This window comes from Rhamphochromis longiceps, linkage group LG17 (genome assembly GCF_057381845.1).
Source record: "Rhamphochromis longiceps isolate RC_006_pf linkage group LG17, R_longiceps_female_GT1.1, whole genome shotgun sequence".
Classification (NCBI taxonomy): domain Eukaryota; kingdom Metazoa; phylum Chordata; class Actinopteri; order Cichliformes; family Cichlidae; genus Rhamphochromis; species Rhamphochromis longiceps.
Window position 1 is genome coordinate 12,614,699 of NC_140573.1, and position 15,325 is coordinate 12,630,023.

The window sequence follows — 15,325 nt, forward strand, 5'->3', positions numbered from 1 at the left end:
TCAACAAAGCAACTTCTAATTATCACCCATGTAAGTGGTAACTACAACAGAATACAGTCACTCATATTTTGTATTTCAAATACATAACGCTGGTACATGTACTCCATTACTCCCCGACACAGATAAATAATTTCACAAATATCTTGACTTAAATTGCATTAATTATTTGCCAGATCTCTGTATGTTTCATCTGCCATGAAGGAGCGAATAAGCAATTCCCTTTTTCTTTTTAATTCTATGGAGTAGCATTTTTGGTGTTTTCATCTGGAAGGGTTTTTATTCAACTAACTGTTGAAACCTGTTATTGCTGTCTAGGTCCAGTCATAGTTTATGCAGATAAGGCACTGTTATCCCACTCCCACGAGGAATTGCATGCAAAGTTTCATTTGTCCTTACATAGGACAGATCGAGGTTGAATAGATGTATTTATTTGCTGTTGCATACAACGGCATCACCCACTTACACATAAGTGATAAGTAGGTGCATTTAAAAATCTTGAGTTTTAGGAGAAATGTCTTCAGCATCTACCTATCATCACCGCCTAACTTGCAAATCCCATTCAGAGTGAATCATTTTGCACTATATATGAACTGGTATTATTAAGAACATGCACATGTGGATGGGAGGAACCCAGACTAGGGTGTGCTGGAAGCTAGGTGATGAAGGCGTGAGGGGAGGAAGGTTGACGAATGTAGATGTTTTTTTTCTCTTCTTCCTTTCAAGTCTTCAAAGCACATATTCCAGGAAGGTGCACAATTGCTGGCAGGTGGAAATGTTTCTTTTGGTTGCCATCATCAAAAGTGATGCTGGCAGGTACAGTGACTGTTGGGAGAAGAACTTTAAAGGAAATGAAGTCACGCTCAGCTTGCATTCACCTGCCATATACTGAAAATATGCTTGTGAATCTGAGAAACAACTGAACATAGCAATCTGAATATCAAAGCTGTGTATGTTGTAAAGCTTACAACTCTGGTATCATATATGTCACGGTCTCGCTGGCAGACCGTGGGGATGTGGGGAAAGGAGGACCCAAAATGCAGGACTCTACAGTGCAACAGTGTTTATTTACAGTGGTGACAATCCGAACAACAATAAATCCCCCCATGCGATCCCAACTCCCGTTCCGTGTCTTCTCCTTTATCCCGTGCTCCGTGCTCTGTCTCCGTTCCCTGTGTACTCTCCGTGTGCTGCCTCCTGGTCGCCACAATTCCTCCTGAGGAAACACGCATACCAAAGGCAGCCGTGAGTACAAAACCTAACAGTAGACTTGCACTAACCTTGCACAATACACTTAAGACTGACGGGAAGTCACTCAACGATCCAGCGTCGAGGAGCTCTCAGCCACACTGTTTTGAAGCTCCTCTGACGAGGCTTGATCGGCGCCAGGTGTGTGTGGATTCCTGGGTGGGACCGGTCAGCTGGCAGGGCCACACCCACCAGGCCTAAAAGTGCCTGCCACGACCGCACCCTCACATACACAAGCACACACCCCTAAACACCTGACAGTACACCAACATGGAAAAACAGGACAGCAGACACAACCATAATAACAACAACCACAATAATAATGATGATAATAATAATAATAATAATAATAATAATAATAATAATAATAATAATAATAATAATAATAACTACAATAGTAGTCCACACTGCTCACGGACCCCGAATCCCTGGAACTGGGTCCGTGACAGTACCCCCCCCTCTAAGGGTCGGCACCCGACGACACAAAAACAAAACAAAAACCACAGTACAACCAACCCCGGGCGGGCGGCGGGGGGTCCCGGACGGAGGGCCCCAAAACCCCAGTTCAAATGTCCAACCACTGCCATGGTGGGAACAACAGTTCTTGCGGCCGACCCAGTGGACCGCAAGCAGGCAAAACTCGCTACGGGTCAGGCAGTGGTGGGAAAACAGTTCGGGCGGCCTACCTCCAACCCCATGATGGAAGCGGAACGCTTCAGGCGGCCTGCCACGGATCCGGTGGCGGCGGCGCTGCTCCTCCGGCGGCCTGCCACGGGTCCGGTGGCGGCGGAACGGTTCTGGTGGCCTGCCACGGGTCCGGTGGCGGCGGCGCTGCTCCTCTGGCGGCCTGCCACGGGTCCAGTGGCGGCGGAACGGTTCTGGTGGCCTGCCACGGGTCCGATGGCAATGTCGCTGCTCCGGTGAGCAACAGCGAGGCGTGGCACATGGTCTATGACGCGCCGGTCGCTGACGTGGACGCACTGGACGTGGATGGCGTGGAGGCCGCGCTAGACGTGGAGGTCCCTCCGGTTCGCTGACCTCCGGCTGAGCGGGTCCCTCCTCGGCTGGCAGCGAGAGCCCCTCCGCGGCTGGCAGAGAGAGCCCCTCCGCGGCTGGCAGAGAGAGCCCCTCCGCGGCTTGCAGAGAGAGCCCCTCCGCGGCTGGCAGCGCCGGTTGTTCCTTCCGCTCGCCGAGCTCCTCTGCTGGTGGCTCGCCGAGCTCCTCTGCTGGTGGCTCGCTGAGCTCCTCCGGCTCGGGCATGCTGAGCTCCACAGCTGGCGACGCGGGCTCCTCCCGCTCGCTGAGCTCCCGCTCGCTGAGCTCCTCCGGCTCGCTGAGCTCCTCCGGCTCGCTGAGCTCCACAGCTGGCGACGCGGGCTCCTCCCGCTCGCTGAGCTCCTGCTCGGGCATGCTGAGCTCCTCCGGCTCGCTGAGCTGCTCCTGCTCGCTGAGCTCCTCCGGCTCGCTGAGCTCCACAGCTGGCGACGCGGGCTCCTCCCGCTCGCTGAGCTCCCGCTCGGGCATGCTGAGCTCCTCCGGCTCGCTGAGCTCCACAGCTGGCGACGCGGGCTCCTCCCGCTCGCTGAGCCGCTCCTCCGGCTGCGACGCGGGTATAGATGGTCGTTGATCCGGAGGTGAAGATGGCGATGCGGAAGCTGCAGGTGGCGAAGATGACGGTCGAGCGGGTGATGTGGATGGTGAAGTCGAGAGTTCTGCGGTCGCTGCAGTCTGATGGGACGCTGGTGGAGAAGTAGCTGCAAAGGGCGGAGGTGATAATGGTGCGGCAGCTACTCGTGGTAGACTGGACAGCGATGTAGAAACAACAGGCGGGTGACATAATGGCAGGGTAGTTCCAGCAGGCATATCAGCCTCCAACTGAGGATGAAGACGAGAGGCTGACTGGACTGGCTGTGCTACGGCTACAGGCTGGGCAGCTGGCTGTGCTACGGCTACAGGCTGGGCAGCTGGCCGTGCTACGGCTACAGGCTGGGCAGCTGGCCGTGCTACGGCTACAGGCTGGGCAGCTGGCCGTGCTACGGCTACAGGCTGGGCAGCTGGCCGTGCTACGGCTACAGGCTGGGCAGCTGGCCGTGCTACGGCTACAGGCTGGGCAGCTGGCTGTGCTACGAGGTTAGCTTTCACACAGTCCCGTGAATAAACAGATGAGGTGAATGAAGATGAATTGTCCATATGACTCACCACAGCCGGCTGTTGGAAAGTTTTAGAGTCTGACTGCGGTGAGGCACGCCGGCGGCGCAAGCGTCGCTTCTTTAACGATGCCGGGGCCAGCGTATCAGGCTGAGGTTCCACCAGCCGGCCGGACAGGAGAGCAGCTGTGTGATTTTGAGCTGCCAGTCCTTGGTCTGCTGACTCAGCAGGTGCCGCAGAGGTGAGTGGAGATGTGGTGAGGTGCAGAGGGCGTGTGAAACGTTTCCCCCGCAATGGAGGGTCCAACAAGCGAGCTGCAAGCGACGGCGGGGAGGCTATCAGCCTATGAAAAAAGAAATAGGCAGCAAGGGCTCCCAGGGAGGTTGCCATATCCTCCTCGCCCGGACAGCCCAAACCAAACAGCTCAAAACAGGAACTTTCCCTCAGCGTGGTTATAATCGAAATTAGTCTCTTAATGTCCAAAAAGCTCACAGATGAGGTGATTGATGATAAGAAGGAATCAAAAAATACGACCTGCATGTGTCTCTGATGTGGATCCGCCGCCTGGATAATGCTCCGACAGTATTTCCAGAGCTGGGCGAGCAATTCCTCCTGTGAGACGGTCCTTGAGTCCGCTGGGCCCATAATGGCTGGATCGTTCTGTCACGGTCTCGCTGGCAGACCGTGGGGATGTGGGGAAAGGAGGACCCAAAATGCAGGACTCTACAGTGCAACAGTGTTTATTTACAGTGGTGACAATCCGAACAACAATAAATCCCCCCGTGCGATCCCAACTCCCGTTCCGTGTCTTCTCCTTTATCCCGTGCTCCGTGCTCTGTCTCCGTTCCCTGTGTACTCTCCGTGTGCTGCCTCCTGGTCGCCACAATTCCTCCTGAGGAAACACGCATACCAAAGGCAGCCGTGAGTACAAAACCTAACAGTAGACTTGCACTAACCTTGCACAATACACTTAAGACTGACGGGAAGTCACTCAACGATCCAGCGTTGAGGAGCTCTCAGCCACACTGTTTTGAAGCTCCTCTGACGAGGCTTGATCGGCGCCAGGTGTGTGTGGATTCCTGGGTGGGACCGGTCAGCTGGCAGGGCCACACCCACCAGGCCTAAAAGTGCCTGCCACGACCGCACCCTCACATACACAAGCACACACCCCTAAACACCTGACAGTACACCAACACGGAAAAACAGGACAGCAGACACAACCATAATAACAACAACCACAATAATGATAATAATAATAATAATAATAATAATAATAATAACTACAATAGTAGTCCACACTGCTCACGGACCCCGAATCCCTGGAACTGGGTCCGTGACAATATAGGACAAAAAATAATCAGTAATAATGCTTTGCTAAAGCTTGAAAAGTGTCTTGGGTGGCATCTCATTTTTCCCAGCAAAATGTGTCTATTCCTATTTACTAAATTTAAAGCCATATGTGTGCAGCCTTCCTGTATACAGTCATGATAAAAAGAATGAAAACCATATTTAAATTTTGAGGTTTACATATCAGGACATAATAAACTTCATCTGGTATTCAGCAGGTCTTACAAAAATGGATTGCAATGTATCATTATGTATTTTGCAATAATAAAATGCAGAAGCAGCGTGTAAAAATCTGTACTGCTTCCAAAGGAATTAAAACAGTAAGTAGCAGCCAGGTGCACTTGATTAATTGATCAGCATCAAGTCTGTCTACCTCAATAAAAGCAGACATTTTGGCAGTTTGCTGGTCTGGAGCATTCAGGTGTGAGTTAACACAATGCCAAAGATATCAGAAATTATTATTGTTAAGTTGTTGCTGCCATCAATCTGGAAAATGTTGGAAGGCCATTTCCAAACAATTTGAAGTCCATCATTCTACAGTAAGAAACATTTTTCACAATTAAAAAACATTCAAGACTGTTGCCAATCTTCCCAGGCGTGGACATCCCAGATTCACCTCAAGGTGAGATTGCACAATGTAACATTCCAGACAGCTGGAGGGGAAAAAAACTATTATAAAAAGACTGAACAAGTACAGTTTTTCTGGAAAGGTTCCCAGGAGAAAGCCTATTCTCTCTCTCTCTCAAAAAAAAAAACCATGGCAGCACAGCTTAATTTCCAAAGCTGCATCTGAATAAACCACAAGATTTCTAGAATTTTTGAGATGCAAAACATCCCCCAGAGTGCCACATTTGGCGAAAACCATATTAGCACCAACACCTCATACACCAAGCGCAGTAGTGAAGAGTGGATGATTAGAGTAGTAATGTAGTGTAGTGATGCTGACAGGCATTATAGGGTCTACCTTAAAATATAAAGCACATTGACGCAACTGTTGTTGTGATTTGGCACTATGCAAATAACAATGAACTGAACTGAATAGTAATTTATTTGACCATGAACTCACATCCTGCTTCTTACATATGCAAACACATATAAATATGTAGGATCGTGTATTATGTTTCTATTTTTTTTTTTTTAATCTCTAGTTGTATTTACCTAGTTTTAAGTCCTTGTAAGACTAGCTAATTGTATCCTGATATGTAAAACCTTATAACAGGTGGACATCTTCATTTTAACAACGTGTATTCGTTGTACATGTGTAGTTTATGCATCACTTGTGTTTAAAATAAGCTAGAAGTAATGAGTGGTTTTTGTTCCTTGCAAGATACTTCTACTATGACTCATAATCAACACTGCTGCTGATCTTACCACAGCATTGAACACATGCCATGGTAAATCACATTATGGACACAGTAAGCCAAGGCAAGGCCAAAGAAAGCCATAAAAATAGAAAAGTTTTCATTCCAAAGAAAAATATGATTGCATAATGAAAAGACTGGTCTGATTACTTTGCACTTGTCTTTTTTCTTCTCTTTTGCCAAATCTTCTGTCTGCTGATCAGCCTGTCTTTGTGCGAGTCAGCAAATAACATAAAATGTGGAAAGGAAAAAAAAAAAAAGAATCACTCCGATGGCTTTACACTATTTGACTTTCGCAAGACGCATCTGGTTGTCTTGTTGCTTCAGTGTGCGGTAAGTTAAGTCAGATGAAATCTTTGTCAGCCGTGTCACCTTATTCCTGTCCAACCCTAGAATCCATATGAATTGTAGGAACACAAAGCCGTTATGAATTTGTCACCTTCTGTCATTTTATCTTGGGCTGCAGGCAGTCCTCACTCACAAAGCAGCACAGTGACTGGAAGCTGTGCTCAGCCAGGTTTTTTTTTCCGTTCGCTTGCCTTACTCAAAAAAAACTAAGAGAGTGATCTCAATGTTATCAGAAAATTATTCATACAGGACGTAGACCTTCATATCTCACTATGTTGAAAGCAATTTTTCTTCCTAAGTCTGCACCATTTGGGTAAGCCCTCTCGCCCAATTAGCCATCCTTAAGCCTTTGTACATGTTGGACAAAAGGAAAGACGAATGTTAAATGAGCTGATTACTCCACGGTAATTATGAGATTTTCAAAAGCACATCTCATCTCTTCTTTTCCTGACCAAAGCAAAAAAGACAGAGAGTAGACATGGAGAATGGTCATTTAAACACAGTGCATTGCGGGGTTAGCTTCTGACTGCAGCAGCATATAGCTTTCAAAGATCAAGACATAATGAGCTGAGACCTAAGAGGACATTTGTAGATGCAATTCTTTCATACACACCATTACCATGCCCTTGTTTTTCAGAGATTCAATTAAGGCTGCTACATTTTCTGCACATTTTGGCTCAGAGTTTAATATCTCCTGCTCTGTGTCACAAATACGAGGGTGTTAAGAGGTAAATGGGAAATTTACTTTATGTGGAAAGTGCACAGAAAAGTATCTAATGAAAATTAAAATGAAAAGAAACTTTGAAAGTCACTTGTTTTTATGTTTTTATCTATGGTGTCCGTATTATCATGGCCATGGGCTTGGAGTAAAACTGACCATTTGGACTATATGTTTGAAAATGCAATTTTCTAGGTTTGATTATAAAGCATGTGATTTATTGTAGTAGAGGTGGGAATCACCAGGCACCCTGTGATACAATATCAACATAACAGTTTAGACAATGATATAATATTAATGCAATTTTTAACATTTTGTGATGTGTTAAGTATTGCAATAATATACACTGCAATTTCACACTTTTTTAACTGCAAATTATTTCCACAAAGTTAAACTTTGTCAGTGACAGTTTTTATTTTTTATTTTTTTACTGGAAATTAGATTGTCAATTGACATACAGGACTGTCACTAAAACCTCCTAAATGTTGCCATAGGACTGGTTCAGCCACCTAACAGTCTGATAGCATTTATCCTGTGTGCAATCTGATTTGAGTTGTGCTCATTGACAAAAATGCAATCATACTGATGGTGACATGTTGGCATTGGACGTCAGCATTTATAAATTAGACAGCAATTATTTGCATCTCTCTAAGAGTGATTGCAGGCTGTCCAAGCCAGACTGCAAATAGTTGCAGAAATGTTGGCTATCAGGCAAGTTGAGCCCTTTTGATCTCGATCCAAGAGAATTTTAATTAATTTAATTAAATATCCATATTCGGTGTCCCTGTAACATTGTATCATTACTATGATACTATGTTGTATCACAACCCCTATTGTTTAGAAGTTTGATTTAACAGATTAAAGAGGCTTCATTCAAGAGTCATTACAAAACATCTTTTTTAATGCAGCAGAAAAATACATAAGATGAAAAAATTTGAATAACATACTTTATTGCTTTTAGGCATGGCAAAACACATCCAGTTCCTACAAAAATATATTTTATAAACTAAATAGAATATTTCTTTTATTATTATTTATTTTGAGCCATTTTTTAGTTTTCACTGATTCCAGATTGAAAATTAGTCACTTAAATGCTTTGTTGGATTGTGAATTTGAATTTATTTATTTAAAAGGGACAGTGCAGTTTAACATAGTTCAAGTGCAAGACATGAAATTGATGTACCGCACACCGTTTATAGCTACTGCTAATTTTCAACAATTGTCCCTTGTTGGGCTTACAATCTAAATAGATACATTTTACAATAAAACATACATTTTCATAAAACCAAATTACATCATAAATACAATTACAATTAATAGACAATAATTTGAAATAAAATTAAAATCATTAGTTAAAATGACTACAACTTTGATTTCCCTTTAACCACACTTTAAGCTTCAGTGTAAAGGATCTAATGTCTGTAATGAATTTGATATCGGTTGGAAGTGTGTTCCACAGATGGCAAGCCTTTATAGAAAAAGCTGACTGACCGAATGTAGATCTGCGATATAATATCTTGCAGTTGCCGTTCACCATGCTCCTAGTAATACGATTACTATCTTGTCTCTGGGTGTATCTATTGAGACACTCTGGGGCCATCCTATTTATACATTTAAAGACTAATTTAAGAAAACACAAATGATTAAAACTCTTAAAACTAAATAGATTATATTTCTTTAAAATGTGACAGTGATGCCACCGAACAGATTTTTTATCCATTATTTTTAAAGATTGGTTATATAAGGACCACAGACTGAATTGTTGATGGTGCTGCTCGGGTCCAAACTATCATATAATATGAAAAATGAGAGAATATCATGAAATGCATAAATATCTGAGCTGCTGAAGTGGGTATATAGTGCCGAATTAAATTAAAATAATTCAGATTAGCCTTGATCGTCTTAGAAATCTTCTTTACATGCTTGTCAAATTTAAGATGTGGATCTAAGATCATTCCTAAAAACTTAAAATCTTTGACCTCCTTTATTTCTTCGTTCCCTAGGTTGATTTTAAAATTATCAGATGAACTTCATTTCCTAATCGAAAAACACATAGAAACTGTTTTTTTTAATTCAATACAAGATGATTATGTTTCAGCCATTGTTGGACATCATTTAGATGTACCGTTAAGGTGTCTGCTGCTTCACCAGGTGACTTAGCTGGTACGTGTAAAACTGCATCATCTGCATAAAGTTGGCAGTTAGCTTTTGGACAACTGGCAGGCAAATAATCTATACACAAACTAAATAGCAATGGGCCAAGAACAGATCCTTGGGGAATACCGATTCTGTTTTCCAACTTGGATGACTTTTCTTTATCAACCCTCACACACTGCTCTCTTTTGTGAAGATAGGACTCAAACCAATCAACTGCTTGCTTTGAAAAGTCAAATTTTATCAACTTGGAAAGAAGTATGTCATGGCTGACTGTGTCAAAAGCCTTTTTTAGGTCAAGGAACACTGCACCCACAACATTACCATTATCCAAATTACACTTAACCCTCTGAAGGCTCAAATTGAACTTTTTGCTGCTAATGCACAACCAAGTCCTGCAGTGGTACTTCTGAGTAAAAAAAACTCATAGAATATGTATGTGGGCTAATCAGGTTGTTAGTTTTTAACTGTTGCAAATCGGCAATGCCTGCCTCGAGAGGGTTAATATTTTCAACAAAATAGCAATTTGCCATTTCTGTGGAAAATTTTGGTCTAAAACCAAACTGCATTGGATGAAGCAGTAGATTAGTCTCTAAGTAATCAATTAACTGTGCTGCCACAACCTTCTCAAGCACCTTCGAAAGAACAGGGAGTATGGAAATTGGACGATAATTGCATATGAAATCACGCTCGCCTCCTTTAAAGACTGGAGTAACTACAGCCCTTTTCCAGTCATTTGGGAATGTCCTATTTCTTATCGATAAATTTATAAGATGTGTTAATGGTTTTGTCAAAAAATCTCTATATTTTTTAATAAAACAAGTATCCAAGCCATAAATATCCTTTGCCCTAGAATCTGATAATTTCTTAATAACCTCTGTGATCTCTGCTTCATTAACCTCTTGAATAAAAAATGAGTCTGATGAATCGATAGGTCTATTTTTAATAGTTACAACTGGAGAGCTGAAATTTTTTATTAGTTCTTCTACAGATTATATAAAATATTTGTTAAATTCGTATGCCATGGAACCCTTGTCTATAATAATTGTGCCATTTATATTGACTTGCTCAATTTCCTTCCTGCTAGATGATCTGTTAATTAAATCGTTTAAATGCTTCCAAAGGGAGACATTATGACCTTTAGCTTTTTCTATAATGTGAGTGTAATATAAAGCCTTAGCTTTACGCAATTCCATGACTACTTTATTTCTTAAGCCTTTATAGATCATATAATCCGTTTGTGTACCAATTTTTGGTACACTTTAACAAATTGTGTTTAGTTTTGTACATAAATGTATTATTATTTGTGAATATAGGTCTACACTGAAAAGACTGTTATGTTTGTGGACAAACAACAATAATAAAACAACATATGCCTGCAAACACTGTTTTCAGTGAAGTGAGTGCTGAGTTTCCCTCAGTAGACTGAACTTGTCTGAAGAATAGCTCATTAAGCACACAAGTCAACAAGTATTGAAACTGATATTGTGGCTTCCTGAGGAGGTGGTTATTTGAACCATAAACAATACAGTTGTGACAACAATAATATAGTTTTCAGTGTGTGTAGAAGATTAATTTGGCTCTAAACCACCAGGACCAGGACTCCTGTGGTAATTATCATGTCTAACCAGCATTTACCTCCAGGGTGTTTCTGAACATGCTATTTACAGCAATGTTCCCATAAGCATTCTGTGCTAGGAGTGTGGAGAACAAAAAAGCTGTTGCAATATTGTAGTTCAGGATACCCAGTGAATTAAATTTAAAGACAGGACTGACAAGACAATCAGACTGAGACTTTTTTAAATAAAAAAATGTGTTTTTGCTTCATAGAACTGCAATTAATTGTTGTAAATACAATAGGTATGCTGTAAAGAAATGGGAGTATCCTCAAATCTTGCTGCTAATACTGTAATTTAACAGGTGAATTTGTGGTGGTGGTATAAACCACTTTTGGAGCTGATGCGACTCCAGATCATATACTGTACTACAATCACTCTTTCCATTGTGCTGTGACCATAAAGGCTAAAAAGTGCCTCTAAAGTCAAGATCACTGTAGTAATGTAATAATTTTGACCCTGTAGCACACTAAGCAAATAGCAGTATTTAGATATTTGCATTATTAGATCTGTGTCAACGGTTCTGTTTACATGAACTTTATAGCAATTTCCCCCCTGGTACAGACTTAGAGTTGACTTTATTATGCAGCACTCCCAGTAAAATGTAACGTGTTTGTGACACCTACAGGTGTTTTTCATTAAAATGCTTCTGCAAAACGTTTTGCATTTCGAATTTAAAAATTTGCATTGTGACTTTGTGCGCTTACCGTCAACAGCTACTGGTCTAAACAAATGAGTTGAGACTGATCGCCAGTTTAACTACTGCTGTGTCATAGCTGGAAACTCCAATTATATAAGTTTAATTTTTGGTTTTGAAGGGAATGAGCAGATATCATCCTGCCAATAGATTTCACATCAGAAATCCCTCATCTGTTTCCCTGGAGGGCAATTACAAACATTTTTTTTGTCTTTTATTGATAGACAGTGAAGATGCCTAAATGGCACTCACTACAAGGCAATTATGTATTACTCAGTGGATTTTAGTGGCGCATGAAAAACATTTTTTTCTCTCTAATAACCACAAACCAGTGAAAATTGTCGAACTGAGATCTAGAATCTTAGAGGAGCTGCCCACTGTGCCCAGCTGGTTATCAAAAATAAAAAAAAGGTGAGCTGGATCTCACTGATGGCTTGACACTTCACACAAAACTCCTGCAGGGAGCAGCCTTCCAAGAGAGGGTTGTCAAACTAATCCAGCACTGAAGCTGACACATTGAAAGCAAACATTATCTGCTGGTGCAATTGAATGGAATCATCTTTTACTTGTTTATCTTGTTATATTTCCAACTTGATTTTTTTTTTAAATCCCAAACAGCTGAATGATTGAAAACACTGTAAGAACAAATATCCTGTTAAAAGGACAGTCTTAGTTTTGACATTTTTTACTGCTGTTTAGTGAGATTTTATCAGAGGTTGGTAAGTTTTTATAAAGATTTTTACTTTTTTTGTAAATGAACAAAAAAGCTGTCCTGCTAACCTGCCAGCGTTTGCCTATAATGATTTGCTGTAGCAGCACACACAGTATAAGCACAAGCGCTGGCATGTTAGCATTTCTGTTAAAAGCTTAGTGGAACACATGGGCAGGAGCTTGTGACTCAGCCAAATGTCACTGTCTATGATGCATTTAATGCTGTAACTGTAAAAAATAACAGCTGCTTTCACACTCCTACGAAGCTGTTCCATCATGAATCTGACTCTTGCAGTACATACTGCATGTGCGGTATTTTCATTTAGAGAGCAGGTAAAGACGTAAAGGTTAAAAGAGTGATGGTATCTGAAGCGCACACAGTTATAAAACACAGTAAAAACACCGATATTATTAAATAGCATTTGAACAGCATCTGAATATCATGCCAATTTAGTGTACATGTGATCACTATACAGTTTTGGCTTTAGTATGTTGTTTGCCATCATTAGGAAACACTCTCACCTGACACACACCTTTTTGTCACTGAACCCCAAAAATGCTTAAAATGTATAGTGGCGACACCCAACGTGTATAAAGTTGCAGTCCCATGATATTACATTGTTTTCACCCGTCGTGTTGGTACTCAGTGTGCTTGACTATTTGCTCGTAATGGATCCTGTTATTGATGCTACTTTAACCCCGAAAACAAAAATCCAAATAAATTGGGACACAGGGTAAAAACAACTAAAAGAAAGAGAATGCAGTGGCTTCCAAATAATTTAAAACATATTTATTTCTAAATTGTAAAAATACAACAGGAGAGGTTTTTTTTAATACATATCCCAATTTTGCCTCTGATCTGAGCAACACACTTAAAAAAAAGTTGGGATAGATGGATTAAAAGACTGGGAAAGTCTATAATGTTACAGAAAACTAACTAAACAATAAGCTGCTAGTGTATAGTCCAACTAGCAGGTGCAGATACATCCGTTGCCCCCCCCCCCCCCCCAGGACACAAGCATTTCACTGCATGTTGTACTTTGACTGTTCATGTGATAAATAAAATTTGAATTTGAATTTTGAACTTGAAACTTAGCAAGTAAAGTGACATGGTTAGATATACAATTTAAAAAGGTATCTCACCAAACATTTGGATTAATTAATATTTAATTAATTAAATTAATATTTAATATTAACTTGGAAATATCAGTTTTGCACAGTAGATAAGAGCTAAACCAAATGCTTTGTAGCAATGACAGGATTCTGTATTTGACATCATTGCACAAAATCAGGAACATTGTGAATGAACCCACCTCATCGCGGCCTTCACAAATGTAAGTCTAACATGCAATAAAATAAACATATGGAAACAAAACCAACCAGGACCATGTTCTATTATGATTAATCAACCAAGCTAGTGACCTTATGTTCTGCGCTGGCACAAGATGGCGCCACACCTGCTCTAAAATCTACAACATCTTTCTTCAATCCACTTTCACAGACAGTGTTAAATTAAAAAATTGTGTTTCATGTCAACTTCAAAAGAGGAACTTATACACCCATCTCACCTTTTTGTCTTTTACTATATCAAATTCAAAATGATGAAACATTTTTCAAAAAGATGATTTCTTATTTTCAAAATTTCATGTGTTAGATTTTTATCATTTTCAGCTGAATGTAGGCTTTAATTTTATTCTTTCAAATTACAGGAAATGACGCCATACTATCAAATTTCAAAAAAATGTCATGAATCATGCATCACTGGATATTTTTGAACCTCTTTTTTAGATGCATTTTGTTTTGCCACACTGTGTTCACTCTGCTAGATCTGCCAGTGAAACTCCACGGCTTATGAATGTCACCTGTGATGTCCTCACCTTCAAAGTGGTATCAGAAGGTAATGTGCGCAGAGGGGACCATCTGGCCTGGCTGACTGGGAGCTGTCGACTGCAGCTCAGGCCAAGTGACCTTGGCAGGGCTTGAGCCTGGAAGTGCAGAGATGGCACTGATATAACACTCACACCCTGGAGATTGGTAACATGCGCAAACATACATTTCACCCAGGAGGAAAAATAGTCTTCCAACAACTGGTGATCAGGTGTTTGAAAAAGAAAACAAAAGAGAAATGGAGGAGACAAGGCCCTAGAACATAATATGTACAACATTCCTTTCAATAAAACCTGAATTTTATTTATACTATAATCTTTTCTCAGCATTTTTAAAATAGAACCAAATCATTTTTCACAACTTTAGTGAAGTGTTTTTATTCAAACTGCAATAGCCTTTACTTAGTTTGAAATCAGACCCCTGTCAAAGAACTCTTTTTAATGCCCAGAGGGGTCTTCAAGTAAATTTACAGTTGAGAGGCAAAATCAGAGGCTTTCATCTGCTTGTTCATGTGCTGCATAAGTTCTTTCTTTATTGTTAGAAATCAGTCCATGACTCTGAGCTATTAACTGAAAAATTAGGAAACCAGCTGCCTTCAGCAGATTCATTCTCACGTCTGTGAAGCTGTCCAATTCACCTTCCAAAAAAGGGGGATGCAGAGTGTCATTGATACTCCACTCACAGCCTAAAAGCCTGAAGAATATCCCTTCTGATTCCATTTCTTAGAGCAAAGAAATGTACTGTTGTCTGCTGAATCCAGTCAACTTGAACGATCCTTGCGAGTCCCTGAAGGAAACACTCCAGCTGAAATGGAGCATTGTGTTTCATGGACTGTATCCTAATGACTGATGACATTTTCTCAGACACTTCCAAAGACGACCTCTAGCAAATCTGGAACTCCGCCTAAATGCTAAAATCTTGCTCATCATGAATAAAGACATGGGCTCAACCTCGTTTCAGTCTTTCACATTAGCATGTGTCTCAGAGTTACAACTTGGAAAAGCTTTTATTCCTCTTCTTAATTAACCACTGAATAATGTCCATATATTCAAATTTTGCAGTCACATTTGGTCAAATGAGTATCAGTGGCTTC

The 15,325-nt window shown here is 41.3% G+C and overlaps 1 pseudogene; it reads right to left on the minus strand.

The window, feature by feature from the left end:
- Positions 1–1,634: 1,634 nt before the first annotated feature.
- LOC146649375 (uncharacterized) lies at positions 1,635–4,038 on the minus strand (annotated as a pseudogene).
- Between the last annotated feature and the right edge of the window lie 11,287 nt (positions 4,039–15,325).